This window comes from Sorex fumeus, unplaced genomic scaffold (genome assembly GCF_029834395.1).
Source record: "Sorex fumeus unplaced genomic scaffold, SorFum_2.1 ptg000055l, whole genome shotgun sequence".
Classification (NCBI taxonomy): Eukaryota; Metazoa; Chordata; class Mammalia; order Eulipotyphla; family Soricidae; genus Sorex; species Sorex fumeus.
Window position 1 is genome coordinate 14,984,411 of NW_026606112.1, and position 25,348 is coordinate 15,009,758.

A 25,348-nucleotide genomic window follows, 5' to 3' on the forward strand; every position below is an offset into this window, starting at 1 on the left:
ACATGAGCTCCAAATCTCAGGTCTGTCCTGCGTGTTCAGTGCTGCAGAAATATTAAGAAGAGGGAAGCCTAAGAAATAGGCCACTGGATTTGGCAAGCAGGAGAATATTGCTAGCATCCTAATAAGAACCATCTGAATGGAACTTGGGATGCCAGGATGGAAGCCAGATGGTACTGAGCTGTCAAGTGAATGGGAGGTGATGAAGCTGAAACAGCCGGGGTTGAGACACTTTTCTCTCTCTCTTCCCCCCTTTCTTTTTTGTCATAGAGGAGGGTGATGGAAAAGTAGTTAAAACCCACCCAGCGATCCCTATTCCTCCCCCAGCCTCCTTCCCACATTCTCTCTGGTACTAAATAAAGAAGTAAAGCAACATGACATGAAGGAAGATCTCTGTTTGATATTTTACACTTAAAAAAAAGTTTGAGACCAGGAGTGAAAATGAACTGGTTTTCAGATTCCCTTTGAAGGGTAATATTTGTGACCCATCCAGAGTGTTTACTGCAGCCAGGCTTGGTGGTCAGAAAAATCTAATATTAGACCTCTTTAGAATACCTAATATTATGACCACAGAGGTTTTTTTTTTTTTTAATTAGTGAAACACCGTGAGGTACAGTTGTAGACTTACAAACTTTCATGCTTGGGATTCAGTTATACAATGATTGAGTACGCATCCCTCCACCAGTGCCCATTCTCCACCACCAATGACCCCAGTAGCCCTCCCACACCCCCACCTCATCCCCTCCCACCCTTCCCCGCCTTTGTGGCAGGGCATTCCCTTTTGCTCTCTCTTTCCTTTATGACCACGGAGTTTTTAAAGGCAAGTTTCAAAAGAAATTTGTTTTGTTGACATTAGGGAAAGAAAGCAGAGTTAGACAGTTTTGGTGTTATTTAAAAAAAAAACTCTAGATTATGACTTGACAGCTATCTATTTTTTTTATATAACAGGTCAACTGCTCAACACCTAAGGGGTTGTATAGCCCAAGCAACATACCCCTTTCTCAACTGTTGAATAAACTAACCTTAAAATAAATGCTGGCATCTGTTTCCACCTACTGCACTGTTGTCTGGATATTTTACAGACGTGTTTGTTCATACAGAATGTCATTTAGAAAACTGGTATTCAAGTATGAGCACAGTTGGGTTTGGATTGAGAGGCACTACCTTTTATAAAAGGTTTCAGTTGGTTCCCAAAGCTGAACTTCCTGCAATTGTCAGAGCTGAGTTCCTCCTAGTTGGTGTTAATGAAGAAGTTCTGATGTGTTAATGAATTTCCACCAGGTAATTTAGGTCAAGTTTTTGAATCCTTGCAAAGTCATCAGATGCTAACCTTGACTTCCGTCCCTTGTCAAAGCACAGGAAACCTGCTCTCAGAGTTCACTGGGGTCCTGTGAGATAAGTAGCTTTCAATACTTAATGGTGTGTATTAATGTGATTTTGTCACTTTGAATGTCAAGCACAAGAGTTAAGCACAAGACTCACATTTTTATATGTCAAATACTCACCTTTTTATGTTTAAAAGTTTAATGAGTTGTATAGTTCTTTTAGGATTGTTTTTGAAGATGTTACCAAAGATTTGAAGCACCATTACTCTACAACGTGGAGCATCATTCTTTGACAATGGCAAATTACTTTAGATTCCACAATAAGCTGATACTGGTCACACATCATCCATTAAGGCAAGGCAGTAAGCTGACTTTGTACGCAGAAACCCAACAATGGGCCAATTCTAGACTTCCACTGGAGGTGATCTGGGAACTATGTGGGTAAGTGAATGAAGGTGTGGTGTGGGAGGGAAGGACTTCGTGATATTCAGAGGATTGTGGGCATCATTTTTTCCCTTTGTGGTGGCAGGGATCATACCTGGACTCCATTAATGCAAGGTATGTGCTTGATCTCTGAGCCAGTTCTCTAACCCCAGGAAAATGGATGTTAAAAGGACTAAATGGATAGTTTAATATGCTATTCTCTCTTCATCATGTGTCACCCTCTCTTCAGCAAATAAAATCTAGATTTGTTCCCACAACATCTTTGGAACTGATATATGAAGACCTTGCCAATTTTTCTTTAGCTTTTCTCCTTCCTGACACCTTGCAAGAAGTAAATCCACTTTTCATGACGTATTCTCCACTGGATTGTGTGGCACAAAAGGGTCTGGGACCTCCTGCTCCCTACCTGCCTTCCTCTTCTCAGGCTCCTTTTGAACCGACCTTCCTCTCACCTCCAGCACTGCAGCCTCCCGCCATCTGTTCATATGCATCCTTGTGGGCTTGACTCCTCTATTCTTGCCCTCAGTGATCTCATCCAGGATCGTGTTTCTCTTCCCTCTTGTGTGAAGATGAATACCAAATCATGTTAAATAGCACCACCTCTTCACCCAGCTCTACACCAATGTCAGTGAGTCTTGTGGTGGAAAGAGTGAGGACATTGGAATGGAAATCCAGTGAGAGGACAGGCAAAAACTCAAAGTGCTATAGAAAAGCCAGTTGCTGTTTTCTGTCTTGGAAGTCACGTTCATTCTCTCTTCCTGACTTCTCTTAGGGCCCTCCCTTTCTTTCAGTTAACAGGGAAGAAATTCGGGTGCCATCTTTAATTTTTCTCAATCATGCAAACAAACCCATTAGTCTCTAGATACCATCTTTCTGCCAGTTTTTTGGTTTCTTTTGGAAGGGGAAGAGGAGTCTCCTAAGCAGTGCTCAGGAGGTCCAGGGCTCCCTCTCAGAGCTTCCCAGTCAACCAGGCAAGCAGTTCAATCAAGGGTCCAAGGATGTGGTGCAACTTGGGCTCTGTGGTGGACTCCCTTGTGGTGTTTGATAGACCTGGCAATGCTTGAGAGACCATGCAGTGCCAGGGACAGATCCAGGGTCATCCACATGCAACACCTTAACCTCTGTACTATATTTCCAACTTTTTTCATTCATTCCTTCTTTCCAACTCATGATATTCACCCCTAAGCAGAACAAGCTACTCATGCTGTACTCCTATCACAGCATCTAACTTATCACCACAGTGACCCTCTATTTGGTCACTAAAACCAGTGCCCTTTGTGTTCCTCCACTACAAGGCCATATATTCCTCTGTGATTTTCTACTTCTCTTTCCTCTATTCAATCACTATTTCCAGTCGAGATGAGAAATGAGCTAGAGGTTGAGTTTGAATGTCAACTACCAATGCTTTGATTCATTGTACCTAAACAATGAAGCCTCCATTAAAAAAAAAAGAGGAATGGACTTCAGGTAACTTTTTGTGGGTTGCTGGAAATATGAAGATAATAGGGAAAGGTGCACTTAGAGGGAACATAAGAATTTCATCCTTTTCCCTGTCCCTTGTCTTATGTATAACGTCCAATTGGAGCTTCCTTAGTTTTATTCTTTGTAATAAATCAATGATCTAATGAATACCTTTAGCTCTGTATGCTTCTCTAGACAATGAACCAAACCAATCAAACCTGAGGAGGGAAAGTGTATTATAATCTCTAGTGTATAGACAAAGGTGGTTAGAGGGGTTGGAGCGATAGCACTGTGGGTAGAGCATTTACCTTGCACGCAGCCGACCCAGGTTCAATTCTTAGCATCCCATATGGTCCCCTGAGCACCACCAGGAGTAATTCCTGAGTGTAGAGCCAAAAGTAACCCCTTTGCATCACCAGGTGTGACACAAAAAGAAAAATATGGTGGTTAGAGGTCCAGATAACAACGGGCTTACAACTGGTATCTGAAGTAGAATGAGAGCTCAGGAGATTGATCCTTTAGCCTCTGGTCTCAGATCCTATCTCCAGCAGACAGTGCCAGAATCAAGATGAATTGACTTTAATTCACCAGACCTTACAGATATCCAAGAGTTGCTTGGATATCTGCAAGTTGTATGGGGAAGCTTCTACACATATTGGAACCAAACTATAGGACACCTATCCAGCCCTATCTCAATTTCAGGGCAATCCTGATCTTCATTCAGGCAAGAATAAGATCAGCTCTAGGTGTTACAATCATGGGAAATTGATTTCACAGATACAGGAAGCATTGAAGAATGAAAGGGTGGAGGATAGAGATAAATAGGAATAAAATGAAATCGCTGGTAAACATCTTTGATTGAAAGTTTCTAAATCCACAACAGCATCTCTGCCATTTCTCAGCTCTAGATGGTGCCTGCCTGAGCCAGGCTAAAATTAATGAAGGCAATGCCTTGGTTGGGGTCTCCCCTTTGGAATCCCCACCCTCAACCCCACTGCTGCTTCAGAGTTACTCATACTCCAAACCAAAACAGGAGTTTTACCTTTGAGCCCTGACGGCAAGCAAGTCTGGGAAACATAATGTCTGAGTTCCTGTCTGTGCTCTAAAAGCATATTGTAACACAGCATAAACGCCATCTGCATGTTCATTGCAGCACTATTCACAATAACCAGAATATGGAAACAACCCGAGTACCTGAAGACAGACAAATGAATAGAGAAACTATGGTACATCTACACAATGGAATACTATGCAGCTGTTAGGGGAAATGAGGTTATGAAATTTGCTTATAAATAGATGGACTTAGAGAGTATCATGCTAAGTGAAATGAGTCAGAAGGAGAACAGATATAGAATGACTGCGTTTATTTGTGGGATATAAAATTTTTTAAAAAATAACAATATAAAACTAATATCCACAGCCAGGGAAAACAGGGCAGGAGGACTGGTCAATGGTTGGGAATTGCCACAAGGGTGTGGAGGATGGAGGGTAATTAAGATAGAAGAGGGTCCATTATGACAATACTATGTTGAAAATGATCACTCTGGAAAAGAACTGAGTGTTGAAAGTAGGTAAAGGTAAGTATACATGATAACCTTTCAGCATCTGTATTGCAAACCATAATGCCTAAAATGAGAGAAAGAGAAAGAGGGAGAAAGAAGAGAGGTGCCTGCCTTAGAGGCAGGCGGGGATGGGGAGTGACTTGAGGAGGTGGGAGGGAAACTGGGGACACTGGTGCTGGGAAATTACACTGGAGGAGGGATGGGTGTTGCAACACTGTATGACTGAAACGCAGTCATGAACAATTTTGTAATGTTCTACAATGGGTTGGAGCGATAGCACAGCGGGTAGGGCGTTCGCCTTACAAGCGGCCAACATGGTCGACCCGAGTTCGATTCCTCCGCCCCTCTCGGAGAGCCCGGCAAGCTACCGAGAGTATTCGATATGCCAGACACAGTAACAACAAAGTCTCCAATGGAGACGTTACTGGGCCCGCTCGAGCAAATCGACGATCAACGGGAGGGCCTTTACCTTTACCTTTACCTATCTTACAATGATTCAATTAAAAAACAATAGTAAGATTGTCAATAAAATAATAATAATAATCAAGCCACTGTCCTCCCATTGTTCATCAATTTGCTCAAGCGGGCCCAGTAACATCTCCATTATGAGACTTGTTGTTACTGTGTTTGGCATATCGAATACATCATGGGTAGCTGTGATCCAAAATGAAAAAAAAAAAACACGTGTCTGTTCTGAGTCAGATTAAAATAATAATAATAATAATAAAATCAGATTGTAGAAGGGAGTCAAAGGTTTGCATCTGGACAAAGGACCCAATTTAAAACACCATGTCTGTCCTATAGTATCCTGACTCTTCACCTCATCTTACTCTTCTGCTTCCCCTCAGGTAAAAGTCACTTCTCCCTCTTCTGACATGTGTTGGTTTGTTTCTTTGGCTTAACTTGAAGTCTATTTACTGAAGAACCTGTCCATGCGAGACACCAGGCTGGGGCTTGAAAATATAACTACAACAGAAGTGGTTTCTGTTCCCCTGAAGCTTTACGGAGTTTGAAGTCTAATTAGGAAGACACACAACTGAGCACTTAGTGACAGTGTAGGTTGATCAGTAGAACTTTAAGGGACACGGAAGTGTTGAATGGTGTTGAAACAGTATTGAAACTAAACTGGGAGGACCAGGAAGGGCTTCTGGAGAAAGTCAATGTTTGAAGCCCAACAGGTCATATGTGGAGGCCTAGAGGGGGTTGGGGGAGAGAGACAGAGACAGTCAGAGACAGAGACAGAGACAAAGAGAATTAGCTTCACATGAAGGAATGCAAGCATGTGCAATGCAGTTGGCACAGACATTTTGAGTAGAGAAGGGGAAAGAGGAGAATAAAAAGACGTAGGATGAGAAGAAACATCAGGTTTCACATCAAGTAAGGCCTGGAAACCTGCATGAAAGGGATGAGACTTTATGCTGGAGACTGTGGAAGACCGTGGAAGGTTTGTGACAGGGATTTGACATGATCAGACATTTGCTTTCAACAGTTCCCAATCATTTTAGAGCAGGAAGCAGAGTGAAGGAAGACAGTGGACTTATTTATGAAGCATGAAAGAAAAACAGAATAGTGACTGAGATTCAGGTATGGCACTGGAAAGAAATGGGAGAGTTTGAGAGAGATTTGGTAGAAGCCATTAAGGAATCATGGGTGGTGACTATACATTTATCTTGCTTTGAACAACTGGATGGATGGCAGTTGGGGTGAAGAATAAGAGGGGTGATGGAGAATATGAAGGTCACCTATAGTTCCTCCATCTTCAAAGCCACTATTATAGCATCTTGAAATACCTCTAACTCTCATATCTGCCTAACTTGTTACACAATGCTTAGGATGGCATCAGTCCTCCCAGATAATAGGATGATGCTCCCATCTCCAGAGTCTCTGTCACTTTTCCAAGGTCTCTTTGCCTTATATGATACTATATTCACTCATCCAGGGTCATCAGAGAGAGAGAGAGTAACAACTCAGCTTTGGAAGACAGTGGTCTGAGCACAGAGGATCACACAGAAAAGACAGTGTAGGCTAAGACAATCGGGAAGAAGTCCACTGCTATATGAGAACATTCTAGACCCAAATTGGTGCAGTTCCCAGCACAAGTCAGAGACACACCAAGTCTCTGTGGTCCCAGGCAGATTTTGGGGGAGTCCCTGCCAGGCCACTAAAAGTTCACCATATGTTTGGTGTCAGAAATTACACACCTATAGAACTTCGATTATCCATGGAAGATCTATCAGGGGTGTGTGTGCGGGGGGAGGGGGAGTGGAGGGGCCGGCCCACACCCAGTGGTGCTCACAGCTGCTACTGACTCTGTGCTGGGGGTCACTCGTGCTAGTGCTCAGGAGACTGTGTGGAACCCAGGCCTCCTCCATTCATGTGCACTCCAGCGTGTAGTCACTTCCCTGGCCTGCCATTTCCTTACAATGCACGTTTCCTCTACCAACTTCCCCATCTGCTTTAAGATACTAAGAGGCTTTTAGTTTTTTTTTAATGTAGGAGTACTGCTATTTATTCAGCCACTGATTAGCTGATTGAATTGTGCATGAACACCACCTTACTTTTTTTTCATTTTTTATAATTTTATTTATTGAATCACCATGAAAGCAGTTACAAAGCTTTCGGGTCTAAGTCTCGATCATACAATGAAACACCTGTACCTTCACCAGTGCCCATTCTCCACCACCAAAAACCCCAGAATACCCCCAACCCACACCCTCCCCCTACCTGTGGGGCAGATAATTTCCACATTACTCTCTCTCTCTACTTTGAACACATTCAATATTTTGACACCAGACCCACCATTATTATTTGAGATTTTACCCCAACACTAGGATCTGCTGAAAGGGCAACAGTAGACAATTTGTATTCTATTGCTGGTCATGAATAACATATGATGTCGCGTGGCTGCAGTAGGGCCATGTGATTTTGAAATTCTGAAATTTTAACACTTAAATCTGGAGGGATTTCTGCCAAAAGCCACTGGGTTTCGAGATTTGCTCCTGAGTCTCTGGGATATGGCCGTTGAGCAGCTTGATCAAGAGCCAGAGAGGCCGTTCGTGGGAGATGACTTGGGGTCTCGGTGGGGTAGGGAGGACAGGCCCGGCTCCACCCCCATCCCTTGAGGCCCAACAAGTTTTATCACTGTGGGCCCAAGCCTGACTTTCCAATGGACTCTGGAGGATGACAGCCACCGAGCCGCCAGGGGGAAGCAGGCGGAGGGACAGCACCCTTTCCCCCCTGGGGTGGCCCGGCGACAGTAACCTACTGTGTGGTCTGGACGCATTTCTGCCAAAAACTGCTGGGTTTCGAGATTTGTTTCTGAGTCTCTGGGATCATGGCCTTTAAGCAGCTTGATCAGGGGCCAGAGAGGCCATTCGTGGGCAATGACTTGAAGTCTCGTTGGGGTGGGGAGGACAGGACCAGCTCCCCCCCCGCCATCCCGTGAGGCCCAAAATGTCTCGTCACTGTGGGCCCAGACCTGACTGTCCAATGGCCTCTGGAGGATGATGGCCACTGAGCCGCCAAGGGGGAGTAGGCAGAGGGACAACACCCTTTTCCCCTGGGATGGCCCGGCCACAGTAACGTACTGTGTGGTCCGGACGCATTTCTGCCAGAAGCCGCTGGGTTTCAAGATTTGATTCTGAGTCTCTGGGACCAAGGCTGTTAAGCAGCTTGATAAGGAGCCAGAGAGGCCGTTCGTGGATGATGACTTGGGGTCGCGTTGGGGTGGGGAGGACAGGCCCGGCTCCCCCCCGCCCCCCCCATCGCACGAGGCCCAATATGTTTCGTCACTGCGAGCCCAAGCCTGACTGTCCAATGGCCTCTGGAGGATGATGGCCACTGAGTCACCAAGGGGGAGTAGGCGGAGTGACAACACCCTTTCCCCCTGGGGTGGCCCAGCGACAGTAACGTACTCTGGGGTCTGGACACATTTCTACCAAAAGCCACTGGGTTTTGAGATTTGTTTCTGAGTCTATGGGATCATGGCCGTGAAACAGCTTGATCAGGAGCCAGAGAGGCCATTCATGGGCGACGACTTGGGGTCTCGTTGGGATGGGGTGGACAGATCCGGCTCACCACCATCTGGTGAGACCCTGCGTGTCTCATCACTGGGGGCCCAAACCTAACTGTCCAGTGGCCTCTGAAGGATGGCGGCCATTGGGCCGCCGGGGGGAACAGGCCAAGGCACGATACCTATTCCCACCTGGGTTGGCCCAGCACCGGTGACCTACTGCAGGGACCAGATGCATTTCTGCCAAAATCCGTTGGGTTTCAAGATTTGTTACTGAGTCTCTGGGATCATGGCCGTTAAGCAGTTCAATCAGGAACCAGAGAGGCCATGAAGAGGTTTTTAGTTTTAAAAAGATCTTCTTTGCTTGGGACTAAAATCATCATTAAGTTTTTACCCAAGAGATAGTACAGCAGGCAGGACAAGTTTTCCTGTTATAAGTGTCCATTTACTGGATGTTTGGGAAAGGCAGAAGCACAGAAATAGAAAACAAATCTGTGGTGGCCAGAAACTGGGAGTTTCCAGAGAGGTCAATGACAAAGGGGCACAAAGGAATTTGGTTGGGGGTTGGGACCACACCCAGGGGTACCCAGGATCCCTGGTTCTGTGCTCAGGGACCATATGGGAGTGCTGGGGATCAACCCAGATCAGCCATGTGCAAGGCCAGCACCTTATGGGCTGTACTATCTCTGCCCCCACAGGGGAATTTTTGTGGTGGTGGTTTTTTAGAATTTGGCTTTGTGCCAGCATGCACTTGTCAAAACTCCCACAATTAAAAAGGGTAATTTTATAGCTTGTAAATTAAGCAAGGTTCAGTAAACCTGACTTGTAAAAAATTAATGTCTTTCCTTCCAACTAACTTGTACACAGACTGAGGCCCCTGATTTCTTCACTGTGCTGCTTTTTACAATGGTGTAAGTGAAGTCTGATCCCTCTTACCCATTGGAACTGGTTAACCCAACAATGTAAACTCTTCTTGTCTTCATAAGTCTGCAACTACAATTTCTGATCCTCGAGGACAATAGACAAAGATGATTGAGATTGTTAGGGGTGTTCCTTCCGGTAACCCAGCACACATTATTTTTATTGTTGCTATTGTTGTGGTCATTTGGGGACCATACCAGTAGGGTTTAGGAATTACTCCTGGCTCTGTACTCCTGGTCAGGGAACCATACATGTAGTGCTGGGGATTAAAGCAGGAATAGCAAGCGCCTTATTCCTGGTCCTATGTCTCTGGCCCTCCACCCATTATTTTGGAGGTTGTGTATTCTAACCCAGAGGAGTGATTTGAATTTTGACAGCCTCCTTGCCAATCTTTTGGATCGACTTCCCCTCTCCTTCATCTAAGCTCCACCCAACCCTTTCCCTTTTCCTCTTACTTCCTTTGTTCGGATGTCACTGCGGGTTATTGTGAAGCCAGAGAGAGCGCAAAGCTAAATGTTAAGCAGGAAGAGAAATGTCTGTTTTCAATGTGGAAAGGAGACCAGAGTCAACTTAATGTTTCGCCTTGGAAATGGAAGGAAAGGCAAGAAGCAAACGAAGCGTTCGCAGTGTAAGAATTTCTTCTCTCCACCGTTTGACAAGCAGCAGCCTGAATCTGGCAGGGTCTGCCGGTTTGTGCCTGCAATGCCAGGAGCCTGTAATGTTAAAAGGTATTAAGTTTCTAGAAAAAAACAGACGCTTACCTGTGGAAGAGCGGGGAGGGATTTCCCACCCATTGTGAGGCCTTAGGGCAAAAAGTGTTGTATTACATAGACTTCTGACCCCGCCCCATTCCCAAATCATACTTCCTTGAGTTGCTTGGAAGGCAACTCAAGGTTTAAAGAATCTAGTTTACTTTTTGTCTATAATAATAGCTTATAATAGCTTAGGAAAATTGGGCATGTGGAATTATTGGTTATAGGAGCTGAATAATGCCCTTAGCTTCTGACAGTATGTAGAAATATTTGTTGAAATGGCCTTCTTAACAAAACAGTCAACAAAACTGTCAAATGCTAGGATACAATCTAGCATTTTGTTTTTGTGAAATGAACTGAAGTTGGTATAAGGCATGAACCAGGCAAATAGGTGAGGCTTATTGTCTTCATTCAATAGTACTTTAAAATCATTAAGATAGGAATCAGCAAACTGCGGAGTTGGTCTAAATCTGACCCACCATCTGTTTGGTAAGTAAAGTTTTATTAAACATCATCACCCTATGTTTACATATTGCAAACAGCTGTTTCCATACAATAGCCATGTCTTGTAGCTGCTTCATAAAACCATGTGGTCTAAAAAGCCGAAAGATGTTTCCTATCTTTGCAGAAGTTTGACCAGCTCTGCCTAAGAGATAATGTTTTCTATAGTCAGTTTCAGAATTGCTGGAAGTCCTGAGCTCAGACCTTATTCTGGAGGTTGAGATGGAAAGATAGCGACTGCTTCTCCATCGGGACACCTTACCCTTGAAATAAGAGTGTCTACTAGCTACCTTTCCTTATCATAAATTTTCTTTATCTTCCTTTGCCCCTGTGGGGGGAAAAAGATTGAAAAAATAACTTCTATACTGTGATAATTTCTCACTCTCACTGGCACAAATATTTCAATTTGAAAACAGAAAGAGGAAAAATAAGTTATTGTATTTTTGCCTAAGATATTTTTTAGAAAATATTTTTTAGAAAATATCTTAGGCAAAGTTTCTAGTCAGCCCTCTTTGTGAGATATACAATTTGTGAGCATTTGCCTAAGTGATCTTCATGCACATGCAACAGTAAATAACTTGTTCAAGAAAGTAATCATTCTTACACTTTTGTAGAACATCAACATTTTGGAGCATTGACAAAGATCGATGGCTCATCTCTTTGGACAAGAAATGCACATAAACTGTGTGTGTGTGTGTGTTTTTAATTTTCAGAATAGGGACTGGAGTAATAGTACAGTGGGTAGAGCATTTGCCTTGCATTTGACCAACCCAAGTTCAATCCCCGGCATCCCATATGGTCCACCAAGCACCGCCAGGAGTAATTCCTGAGTGCAGAGCCAGGAGTAATCCCTGAGCATTGCTGAGTGTGACCCAAAAAGCGAAAGAAAAAAATTTCCAGAATAGAAGATTGAACTGAAGGACCACAGAGATAGAACAGGAACTGAGGTACTTGCCTTACATAGGACTAATGCCCGTTCCATCCCCAACACCATATAGGGTCCTCTGAGCACCACCAGGGATCACTCCTGAGCACAGTGACCCCCTATCCCTCAAGAGTCAGACATGAAACATATCCCAGGATTATGTAATTCCTGCACAAGTCAGAGTTCCCTGAAAACCTGGGCCCTAGCTGCAAGGACCTGTTGTTCTCTGTCTCTCTCCCTCTGTTTTGTCTACTCACTTGGGTGCAGCTCAGGTCTAGAGATACCTACACTGCAGAGGAATGCATGTCACATGCACTAAAGTAACGGAAATAACTAACTCAGTCAAGCTGAAGCTGAGAACTTTCCTGTGAGATCTGTAGATCCAGGACCCACAGTGCTCAGGAACCCCAAGCAAACATGGACGCTTCTCATTTGCACAGGGAAGAGTGGCGTATTCTTAGACTCAACAGTGGATTTGCAAGGACCTGGTGAGTGGAGGGAAAGGCGATGGTATCTTTTCTCCAAATTCAAATGTCAGCTTGAGAGCTCCTGAGGTGGGCTCACTCACAAGTATCTCTTGGGGACCACAGACACTGTAGATCAGGAAGCTATAATCAGAAGCCATGGTCACTAATCAGTAAGGCTTGTTCCTCGAGCTCAGCATCTAGCCAACTTCTTCTTCTTTTTTTTTTTAATTTATTTTTTTATTAGTGAGACACCATGAGGTACAGTTGTAGACTTACAAATTTTGTACTTGGGTTTCAATTATACAATGATCAAATACCCATCCCTCCACCAGTGCCCATTTCCCACCACCACGGATCCCAGTATCCCTCCCACCCCCCCATGCCCCTCATCCCACCCTGTCTCTGTGGCAGGGAATTCCCCTCTCTTCTCTCTCCTTTTGGGTGTTGTGGTTTGCAAAAGAGGCATTGAGTGGCAATCATGTTTGGTCCATAGTCTACTTTCAGCATGCTTCTCTCATCCTGGGAGGATGCTCCCAACATCCTTTATTTGGTGCTCCCTTCTCTATCTGAGTTCCCTTTTCCCCTAGCATGTGTTGGTAGCCGACTCCTTACTTTTCAAAATGGTCGTGGAGGAGATGAGGGAGCTATTGTCTCAAGATAAATTCTAATCATCCTGGGGCTGGAGCGATAGTACAGTGGGTAAGGTGTTTGCCTTGCATGCGGCTGACCTGGTTTTGATTCCCAGCATCCCATATGGTCCCCTGAGCACCGCCAGGAATAATTCCTGAGTGCAAAGCCAGGAGTAACCTCTGTGCATCACCGGATTTGAGCCAAAAAAAAAAAAATTCGAATCATCCAGACAGTGGGCAACTTACAGCCTGACTGCCAGGGAAAGGCTGGACTTGCCCTGGGCCAAGTTATTCCTCACTCTTTGTCTTCAAGCATCACCAGAACATCACAGGCCAAAACATCACAGGAGTCGGCACAACAAAGAACCTTGCCCACCGTTAATAAACTGCCACCACACACATTGGGTTTAGTGGGAAGGGCCTGGAACTGGGAATGAAAGAAATTGGGAGTAGGTTTGAGCTTTGTCACGTGTTGATACAGTGGCCTCAGGCAAATCCTGTAACTCTTTGGGGCCTGTTTCTTCACCCACAAAGAGAGTGTCTAGGTGGGTTCTGAACTCTGTTTTGAATCTAAGGTGTGCTTCTGTGATTACTTGAGCATACCTTGGGGCATCCAAAGAAGCTTTGACTCCTACCAGCATTCCCAGGAGGGACTCAGCCTGTGTATAGTTTAAACAACTACACTGCCAGGAGGCTTTCCCCATTAAGACATTTGGTGCGCGGAGCATTTTATAATAAACTTCCCTTGAGCACACTTAAAGCTCCATTAAAAGGCTCCCGTGCTTTTCAGAGTGGACTGCCTTCTAATGACCTGTTATTGGAGTTTCACATTTCCTTCCAATCTTGAGTCCTAGGTCTTGGTGGATGCCCTGGGCAAAGCTTATAGCTCCAAGAAAGATAATTCTTTGATAAAGTTTGTAGATGCAGTGACTAAGGGATATAAACTAAATGGATTTGTCCTTCTCTCCCTTCCTGAGTTCTTCCCACTCTGGCATCGCATTTGAAACGGTAATGTGAAAGCTAACATTTACTGAGTGCCTGCCTAATTGCCAAACACCATTCTAAGGACAAACATGAAATGGGCCTTTTATATTTTAGACACCATCCTAAATCCTGTATGTTTGTGAAGTCGGCAAATTCTTCCTACAATCCTAGAAGACAGACACATTTTTTTAAAAATCAGTTTTTTTCTTCAAGGAAGAAAAGGAAACAGGGAAGTTCGGTAACTTGTCCAAGTGTATACAACATATTAATGGCAAAAAGCAAGATTTGAAGGTGGTTGGGATTGCTGTTTGTTTTTTGCTTTTTGGGTCACACCTGGAGATGCACAGGGGTTACTCCTGGCTCTGCAGTCAGGAGTTACTCCTGGCGGTGCTCAGGGGACCATATGGGATGCTGGGAATCAAACCCAGGTCGGCCGCGTACAGGGCAAATGCCCTACCCACTGTGCTATCTATCCAGCTCCCGGGTTTGCTTTTTTTTTAAAAAACAAAACAAAAATACAGTCCCTATGTTATATTTGATCATGCATGGATTTGGAAGCAATACTTAGAAGGTTTGAAAGTGTCATTTATTCAAGTATTTTACCATCCAATGAAAGGTTAATCTTTAGAAGATTTGAAATGACAAACTGTTTCCATTAGTTTCAGTACAAGAAGCAGCAGTAGCACTTCTTCATGGAGCAAGAAAGGTTCTATGCCTGCTTTCTTTTCATCTTTTTTTTTTTTTAACCCACAGACAATTTCTGGAAAAGAAAAGAAGTCCGAAGTGTTTACTTGAGGCCATGCCACAGCTCACATGTCAGGCTGCTTTTGTTTAAGGCAGCTGAGACTGAACCCTCGGAGGCAGAGATTGATTTCCCGGTGGGCATGCATAAGTCTTCTCCGAGCCAGCCATAATCAAAGTGAGCATCCCTTTGTTCATGCTCATAGCTTTCTGATCATCTGCCAAGTGCATCCTAACTGAGAATTAGGCTCAGCTAATTCTCATGGTACCACACACCTAATGAGAGCCAGAGCTAGGTGATTCGGATCTGCAGGGCTTGGACAGTTTCCCTCCTAACTTCTTAAGCTGAATGACCATCAAGCCAACTAGGACCACAGAAAGTATTTCAGTTTTTCCTTTCTCTATTCCTTCCTTCCTCCCTCTCTTCCTTCTCTCCTTTCTTTCTTTCCTTCTTCCTTGCTTTCTTCTCTTTCTTTCCCTCTTTCATTTTTGAGCCACCACCATCTAGTTCTCTCTCTCGTTCTCTCTCTTTCTCTCTCTCTCCTCCTTGGGTCAGTGATCAGAGCTAACTCTTGGTCCTGTACTCAGGGATCCTCCTAGCCCTGCTAGGCGACCATATGTGTGCCTGGGATTAAATCTGGGTTGAACGTGTGCAAAACAAAGATCCTAGCCACTGTACTATCTTTCTGGCCTTAAGTTTTCTCTGTTAAGAATTATAAGTTAATCTCTGCTCGTCTCAAAACCCAGTGAAATGTCTTAACCACAAAAATAATATCGTGAGTGTGTGGCTGGGTAGGTGGACACTGGTTCCCATGTTTTTTGACCCAGATAAATGCTTCGGTGACTAAGATGAGAGGTAATAATAGTAGCACATTAAAAACTGAGTCTTTTAATGAAGTGAAAGTAAAAATAGAACATTATTCATCTTTGTATTTGTCTTTTATTGGGATAGGATTTGTGGGGAGGAGTGAAGGAGATATGGAGCAGTAGGCAGTCCACTTAGCTCTCCCAGAATTAACAGGAAAGGTCAAGCTATAGTGGTCAAGTTAAAAATTAGTTATCTTTCCCCATGATACAACTGAATAAGCACATTAACAGTTTATAAAAGAGGTTGTGAAACCTTCTAAGGAAAAAAAAAAAACCCTACTATTATGTAACCAGTTCAGGGGAGAGAACTTGCCTCGCCTCCTAGCTCAGCAGGGGGTGAGCTGCATGACTATTTCATAACTATTATTACTTGTCTGGGAAGGTTTATCTTTAATTGCTAATAACACCACACGCTCTGTTTTCTTTCTTCCTTCCTCTCCATCTACGTCACCACCCACACCCAGAACCACTGCAAACATTGACCCAATGCTGGACACATCTTTCATCAGTGAAAACAACACCGTCTTTTCTGTCTACCAACAGGATTCTAAAGCCTGAAGTTTCATTGATCTAGCCATCATTTACTGGATTTTGCTGTTAAGGTGGTTCACTTTCTAGAACAATCCACTCCAGCAAAACAGAAGTGGAGGTACATTTTCAACGACTTTCCAAGTGAGCATTCTGAAAGGCATTTTGAAGAAAAACAAGAACTATTGATGTCTGTAACAACCCTTAATAAGGCTAGTTTCGTTGTTCAAAATTCACAGCCTCTTAATATTTTGTTTTCTGAGCAATGACCACCTACTGTGAGCTCCCCATAAAAACACTGATATTAACTTTAAATTGTTTAAAATACACTGCTTTTCATAATTACCATTATGAAATATGTGTTTGATTTCTGGGCAGAAATGCTCTGATATTAAGGATAGGTGATGCACTAGAGCAAGTGAAATTTTACTTGCAGTGGGAATTAAATTTCATACCTATAACACAAATATGATCTTCAAATAGATTTTTAAATGCCCTTGATACATATTTGCAGGGGTGCAGGCGAGCCATGCCCAGTAGGGTGCTGGAGCTAGTTCTGGCTCTGTGCTCAGGAGAGCCTCCTGGGTTTTCCGGGGATCAGAGATGGTGCAAGTGGTTTGAAAGGCAAATACCTTAACCCTTAAGTCCTCTCTCTCCTACCCTCAATATTTTATCAGAGAGTGTGGAGGTGAGCTTAAGCCCCAACTTCTGCATAATAACAAAGAGGCGTTGGCTACATTATTTAATCTCTAGCTCTAAACTGCTTTTATTTGTCTCATGACTACACCAACATGCCTCTTAAGTTGCTGCACTGAACTCACAACAGATCAGTGATGCAGAAAATTGTGAGCAAATATTCAGCAATAGGTGTTTCCAACCAAAATGTCTTCACTCCCTTGGAGGGTTGTGTTTCCTACTGACAGAAAGTGCAGGGACTGTGTATTTGGAAAACAACAAACTGAACTGACAGCATCATGAAGCATTTACCGTATCGACCCAGCTCCTTCAAGAGAGGAGAGATTAGAAAATGCGCAAAGGCAAATCAAGAAAACATCCACACAATTAGCTAACCAACATAGGAAGGAAACGGTCATCATCTTCATTAGTAATGAAGGTGACAAAATAGTCAGTGAGGCTCATATGCGGTCCCTTGAGCACTGCCAAGAGTGATCCCTGAGCACAGACCCAGGACTCAGCCCTGAGTACTGCTCCCAAAACAAAACAAAATAAGCGAACAAATAAAAATTAAAAACAACGAGGAAACGATTTCCGTTTATGTGCTGTGTAGGCACTGTTATGATTCACATTAGCATTCCTGAATCAATTAGGTCTCTTGTTGCAAGAAGCAGTGAAGTCGGTTTGAACTGACTTGAACCACCAAGAGAAAGTACTGGTTGAAAGTTCAGAAATAGGACTGACTTCTGGTGAGTTTAGTGGGCCAAGGATTGGCTAATAGAGGCAATGGAGGCAGGTTCATCTCCAAATTCCGCACCACAGCTCCTGGCTCTCTATTCTCTCCATTCAGACACCTCAGAGCATCATATCACATCTATCCGGTCGGGAACAGAAAACGTCTTTTAGTAATTTCCACGTGAACCCTGGGATGGCTCCCTCTCCTCTGCTTCCAATTGGAACCATTTGAGAAAAACTGGCGGAAAATCTTCAAATGTTTGGTAGAATTCACCAATGAGTTCATCTGGCTCTAGGCTTCTCCTTGTTGGAGTTTTTATTATTATTATTATTATTACTGACTCAAAACTCCTAACAAGCAGCAATGAATCTGTCTCTTCAGATTTTTGATTTAGAAATAATTCAGTCTAGTAGGCTGTATATTTCTAGGAATTCATTTTTTTCCTACTTGTATGGTTTGTCAGCATATAACTGTTAATAGCAGTCTCTCGTGACTGGGGTATTCCTGTAGTATTAGCTGTAATGTCTCCTCTTTCGCTTCTATTTACTTGAGAATTCCCTCTAAATGAAATTTGTCTCATTTGTTTCTTTGTCTTAAAACAAGGTTCTGGCTTGGACAGCTTACTTTCTGCTGAACTTCTGTGACATTTATCTTCATTTTGTTCTCTTCTTTTTTCTACTAAGTTTGGTTTGAGTTGGTTCTCTTTCCTAGTGACTTGCGGTGCAAAGTTACATTGTGAGTTGAGCTCTTTCTGAGGAGGAGGGGCTCCTGGCTGGGCTCAGGGTTCACAGCAGAACTTGGCATCAAACCCAGGACTCATGCATACAACAGATGTGCTCTACCAGCCTGCTGCACTGTCTTCCTGATTCTCTTTTTAAAATTCTTGGTGTCTTTTTGGTGTGTGGGGCCCTCCCAAGTGGTGCTCAGGGGACTTGGGACCACTCCCTGTGATTCTCAAGCAATCTGGCCAGCAGTTGGTGGCAGGGTACACCCAAGGATTCATTGTTCAGGAGGCTATGTGAGACCTGGACCTCCATTTCCTTCAGGTAGGCACTGAGCTCCCTGAGGATGGATGGGGACCCCAGCCCTGACCAATCCACTGGGTGGGAGAAATAGGACCAGTGAATCAATTAAAATTCATTCAGGGAGCTGAGGGAGGTGTGGGACGGGTAGAGTTAACCCCATCAGTGGGAATGCAAAAGGGGGTGTCCCTGAGGTGAAGCCAAGCAGGGTGGGGCGTGGGGAGGGAAAACTCTGCTCTGGAAAGGTCACTAGCAAATGTCTATCCCAACTCTGGAGGAGTCTGACATCTTTTAAAATGCTTCCTGGTTGCTCATTTTTCAAACAGGCAGAATTTATTACCATTGATCCTGCTTGGGTTTAGCACATCCCTGGCACTGCAGAATAGTTCAAGCTTAAAAGGATTGAACGAAGATTTGTCCTTGTTGCCCAGCTTCTCTGCTCCACATTTCCAGTTTGCACCTTTGGAACGTGCCTGCTTGTACCAAGAAGCAGAGCGACAGTTTCAGCCCACGGGCCACCTCTTTTCTTGCCTTGTCATAACCTGGAAGCTGTTGTGTTCACCCCCACCCCCAGCCCCCAGAAACCCATAAAACTCAGTTTTAGGTGACAGATGGGGCTTGGAAATGTCAGCACACAGGGAAGAGAGAGGAAGTGTCAAGAGTTTTGCGCTCCAGTTTCTTTTATTTACAGAGTGAGTCCAAAGTCGTGCTGGGAGAAAAACAAACAAAACCATCCCATCTGTTTCAGATGACATCTGTCCATGAGGACAGCCACGGACTTTGAGGTTTGAAAGTTCTCAGTGGATGGCACTGACCAGGAAAGCAGATTTTTTTTCTTTTCACCCCCAGGAGGACATTTATATGATGCTTTTCTGAACCAGCTTCCTGGGTGCTCCATAACTGTACCTCTGCTGGAGAGAGCAAATAGAAAATCCTCCGTTACTGCCAGCCTCAGAGAGGAAAGAAATCATCACGGCTAATGTTGCAAAGGAGGGACAGCTTTGAGGGTCCTGTGATTCTAAACATTCTGCACACACAACAGTAGGGCTTGGCATATGATGTGACTCACTGATCTGCTCATCCATGTGGCAACTGCTGCAGAAAAATTCCCCATCTTGTCTTGCATGAGTCAACGAATTCTGCAAAACTAACTAAATAAATAAACTCAAATGTCAGTGAAAGCATTGCTTCCTTCAGGGTCCAGGCAATGAGGCAGGCAAGGAGTGGGCCACTGTAGAAGAGGTCCCCCCGGCCCCCCAAACTGCCACTTAACCAGAATGGGGTCTCCTACAGAGAAACCCATTGTAAGTAGAGGAGGGAATTGGACTTTTAGTGGTGACTAAATGTAGGAAGTATACATGCTGATTTGTAATTGGTGCATCCTGAAACATAGCATGCTACAATGCAATGTTATTTCAAAACGTGGGTTTGAAAGATAGTGCAGTGGGGAGGGTGTTCATCTTGCATATGGCTTACCCAGATTTGATCCCCAGCATCACATATGGTTCTTCCAAGTACTACCAGGAGTGGTCCCTGAGTAAAGAGCCAGGAGTAGGCCCTGAGCATGTTGAATGTAACCCCCAAACAAAAATCCAAACCAAACCCAAACAAGCAATTTTTAAAAGAAAGAGAACCGAACTGGTTGTCTATGCACTATTGGACAGAAATTTCCAGAGTAGCCAAATAGAGTCCCACTATAACCTGCTGGCTCTCTAGCACACACACCAAACATTGGCCATTAATCAAATGCCTACATTAATGGATGATATATATATATAGAGAGAGAGAGAGTCCTTTTTATGAAATTTTTTTTTCTTTCTAGTACTAGTTTATTTGTGGGATTGTCTACATTCAAGATTAAGGTTCTAGAAGATTCCAGGGGCTCATAAACATGGCCTAGTTCCCAAAGAAAACAATGACCAGCCCTAAAATACACAAGGGACAGAGCAGAGTCAGAATAAATAAGTGCTTATATAAATGCCCATGAAGCACATAGTTATACCAATTGCATTAACTGCTGAGTTGATTATTCATAAAAATTTCATTGCATTTGAAAACCTTTTTTTAAGATTAGATTTTTCTTTCACTTTGGAAGAAATCCCAAGGGTGCAATGCTGATTGCTGAAAACAACACCTGATTGTAAATCAAAAGTGTTGCTCTTTGCAAAATAATTTCAAAAGCAAAATAACAACCCAGAAGAAAATTATAGCCTATTCTAGGGTCCAGCTGATTTGAAATATGGGATTAGCCTCAAGCAAGATTTGCCCTTAAGTTCCTGGAGATTTGGGCTATGAACTGTTTTGTTGTTATTAAGAAGAAGAAGAAGAAAGAAGGAAGAAGAAGAAGAAAGAAGAAAGAAGGAAGAAGAAGAAGAAAGAAAGAAAGAAGAAAGAAGAAGAAGAAGAAGAAGAAGAAGAAGAAGAAGAAGAAGAAGAAGAAGAAGAAGAAGAAGAAGAAAAGAGTATATAGATATAGAGATCATTAAACTTTGGAAATTTGAGACATTTGGGCCTTCCTGGATGTCAGGCCTAACTAGAAGTTAGATTTAGGGTTAGAATTGGGGCTAGGGTTAGGGCTAGGGATGTGGAGAGGTTAGATGGAAAGTATTCTGGTTTTCCAACGTAAAATGGGAAGTGAACCATTTTGCGATGGTTCTGTGGGGTCTGGAGTGATAGCACAGTGGTTAGGGCATTTTCCTTGCATGAGGCCCATGTGGCCGACCCGAGTTTGATTCCTTCACCCCTCTTGGAGAGCCTGGCAAGCTACTGACAGTATCTCACCCGCTCGGCAAAGCCTGGCAAGCTACCCGTGACGTATTCGATATGCCAAACACAGTAACAAGTCTCACGATGGAGACATTACTGGGCTTGCTTGAGTGAATCGATGGACAATGGGAGGACAGTGCGACAGTGCTGTGGGGGCTAGTGGGAAGGACTGTGCCTCTTCTAGAGTCCAACTGATTTGAAATATGAGAGTAGCCTTGGGCAAGTTTTGCTGTTAGGTTCCTGGAGGGTTTTGCTAAAAGGTGACACATTGAAATATGTCCGCCAAACCTTAGAAGTAGGAATTTTCAAAAAAAAAAAAAAAAACAGGGGCCCAGGCTCAGGTCAGTGGTAGTCCATCCGTCTTGCATGCCTGAAATCAAGAGTTCGATCCCTGGCATCAGTTCACATGCTGAGTGTGAACCCAGCAGCATTGCGATGGTTCTGTGGGGTCTGGAGTGATAGCACAGTGGTTAGGGCATTTGGTGATATCCAGCAGGGCACAGCAAAGTATGTGATCTTTGCAGCATTGCAATCAAGTGCATTAGACGCACTGCCACTAAAAATGTGAGAGCTGTGGTCATCACGACAGCAACCAAAGGTGAATGGATAAGGGCCAGGTGGAATTCAAGAGAAAAGTGAAAGATGGTTAGAACGCCAAGGTTTTCCCAGTGGTTGTGGGAGTTGCTGATTGGTTACTCACACTCTTGCTGCAACAGCAGTCCTCTCCTGGGTGTATTTTCACCTGGACCCCTGCACCTCTCCCTTCTTCAGGGTCGCACAGAGGCAGCAGCATGCAGAGACTTCAGCACGGTGCCAAGTAGAGTGATTCCTATTTATTTCGCAACTACTCAACGGATTTTCAAGTGCCTACGACAATTTAGATGATATCTGAACACAGAGAATACAGCCAGGAAAACAAATAAATCCTGCCACTAAGATGGGGCTCATGCTCTCATAAGGGCAAGGATTATCATCAACTACGTTAAACGCTAATCTCTTAGGTGGAGATAGAGCTCTGGGGGCAAATCAAACAGACAGAGGGTCCATTTTTAGACAGAATGGTGAGAGTAGAGCTCATGGTTAGAGGGGTGGGGTGAGTGGTAGTTATTTGAGTTTAGAAATACTCAAAAATGTCTGGCAGAAAATCTGCAGGGAAAGCATTCCAGGCAGAGGAAAAAGCAAGTACAATGCCCAGAGGCAGGTAGTTTGAGGAAGGGGAAGAGACCAGAGAGGGAAGAGGAAACGAGACAGGGTTAGTATCCGGGAAAGACAAAGGGTTTGAGACCAGATGGGATCCACTGGGAAGAGCTGAAACTTTGGTCAGATGGAGAGGGGAGACGCATGCCCCTTGATGTTGGTGGGCCCCACAGGTGGCTTATGTGAAGCAGGGAGGAGAAAGATGGCCACTTTTTCCTGATCCACCTCTGCCACTGGGGACCCAGGGTTACTAGGTTCTTGTCCTGCCCCACAGAAAAGAATTTCAGGAGTAGATGGGCAGTGAAATTACACAGTTTTTATTTGGAGGTTTTAAAGGGAAGCGGGGAGAGCAAGTAGGATAGAGTGGAGAGTAACAAACTCAGGCATAAAAGCATGAAAGTACACATCTCAAGAGGGGAGATGCGGGCAACACATGCTCAGCTACTGGCATGTGCTAGGCCACATAGGCAGAAGCAGCACATGGGCTCAGGCAGCATATGTGCGCCCTTCCTTTGTTCAAGGTGGCCTTTTTCTCTTTTTTTTGCGTCACTCCCAGCAATGCACCAGGGTAACCTGGCTCATGCACTCAGGAATTACTCCTGGAGGTGCTTGGGGGACCATGTGGGATGCTGGAATCCAACCGGGGTAGGCCGAACCTGAGTAGGCCACATGCAAGGCAAGTGCCCTACCTGCTGTGCTATTGTTCCAATTCTCGAGGTGGTCTTCATAGAGTTTCTCTAACCCAGCCCCACATAGGACTTCTACCTAGGTAAAAGTCCTAGGGAGGTTACCAAGGGGGTTGGGAGTGGTGATGATGGTCTTCTTTGAAATTCCTTTCCTGACTTTTGTTTCTGCAGTAGCTTTTGTTGGAGGGGGTTGGTCCAGCCTCCTCAGGGTCTGCTACAGACTGGCACCAGTTCTCCTTGAGGTCAACGCTATTACTTCCCAGGAAATTTACTGCCATTGACTTGGGAGGGGGCCTTCCCTATCTGCCTGCCTACATCACCCTGACTCATCTATTCATGCTGATCTGGCTGCAGGGTTGAGCAGAGAAAGGGACCAGCACAGACTGGAGCGAGCATAGCTCTGGCTGACCATCAGGGTTTTATCATAGGCCAGCACTGGCGGTCTGGCCCTGGGTCTATGGTAGACATGAGGCTGGACTGGCTAAGTTTTCTGCATTTCGCTGTTTAACCCCTGTCCTCCTCTTGCATCAGTCTCCAAAGGGTCCAGGGAAACTGAAGCAAACCGAGTTGGCCCCTGGGCTCTGGAATCCTGTGCATTCTCACCTTTAACTCATGCCCCACTCAGAAAGTTCATCTGCTCATATACCACCTCAGGACCCAGTCCCAGGAAGGAAACCGGATGCCCAGGGTCAGGCAACCTGCTCATACACTGGAAAAAAAAATCCAAGGACTCTTTTGTTTTAGGAACCAGCCAGTTGCTGGGGATTCTTTTGTCCTTGGGAGGTCACAACCTGCCTTTGTTGTATATTAGTCTCCCTGGCACCTGTTTCTCTGCGGATGGTCACAGCCATTGTTTCCCAAAGCAAGGATGAGTTTTCTCCCAGTGGACTAACCCCTGGGTTTACCTTGACCTGGACTAGAGGAAGAGCAGCTTTTTCAGGATGACTGTGTAACACTCCCTTTCCCCTGGGAAGGGGCAGTAGTGAAAACAAGATCTAATAGTGTAAAAGCAGTGTAGACCTGTTTTAAAATATCCATAAAATATAAGAAGAAAAAATAAATAATTAAAATTATGAAAAAAAATAAGGTGGAGTTCATGCCCAATTCAATCAGCTAATCAGTGGCTGAATAAATAGCAGTACTCCTACATAAAAAATAAAATAAAATAGTCATAAACATTTTTTAAAGTGGAAAGAGAGGTTGGGGATATGAATGAGCAGATATATGCAGGCCTTGCATGTATGAGGTCCTGGGTTCCATTCTCTTTACAAAGGAAAAAAAAAAAAGAAAGTGAAAATTTCTACTCTTTAGGTGAAACCATTGGAAATAGTTTAATGTATTGTATTCCAGAGTCTGGGTGCTTGCTGATCCCCTCCAAAATAACTTCTTCATTAAAAATTATAAAGATTAATAATCCCCTCCAAAATAATTTCTTCATTAAAAACTATTTTTCTACATTTTAATTCACTTTGGACACTAAGGATTAAAAATATGTTTAAAAATCACAAAGACAATGAAGGTAGCACTGTAGCACTGTCGTCCTGTCCCATTGTTCATTGATTTGCTTGAGCGGGCACCAGTAACATCTCCAATGTGAGACTTCTTGTTACTGTTTTTGGCATATGAATATGCCACGGCTCTGCTGTGCAGGCGGGGTACTCTCCATAGCTTGCGGGGCTCTCCGAGAGGGATGAAGTTATCGAACCCTGGTCGGTCACATGCAATGCAAATGCCCTACCCACTGTGCTATCGCTCCAGCCCACAAAGACAATACTAGAATAAAATAATATTCTATTGCTTTTGAAATGCCATGTCAAACCAACCTGTACATAAATCAAGACAAAGTGAGTTTTAACATAGCAGTGTGAAGAAATTATTCACATAATTCATCACCGATAGGACAATTGTATGTTCACATGACTATATGCCCAAAAAGCCTTCAACAAAATAAATATCTACTTTGAAAGCAAACTTATCAATTTAGGGATAACTAATGATCTTTGATCTGAAGGAAAGCAACTATGAGAAAAGCATCAACCTGTAGCATAAAAATAATATTCAATGCAATAATTTAAGAAAGAAAAAGGTTCCAAGGAAGATCTGAAATTGCCACCATCCATAAATAATTATGAACTCAAAGACTAACAGAA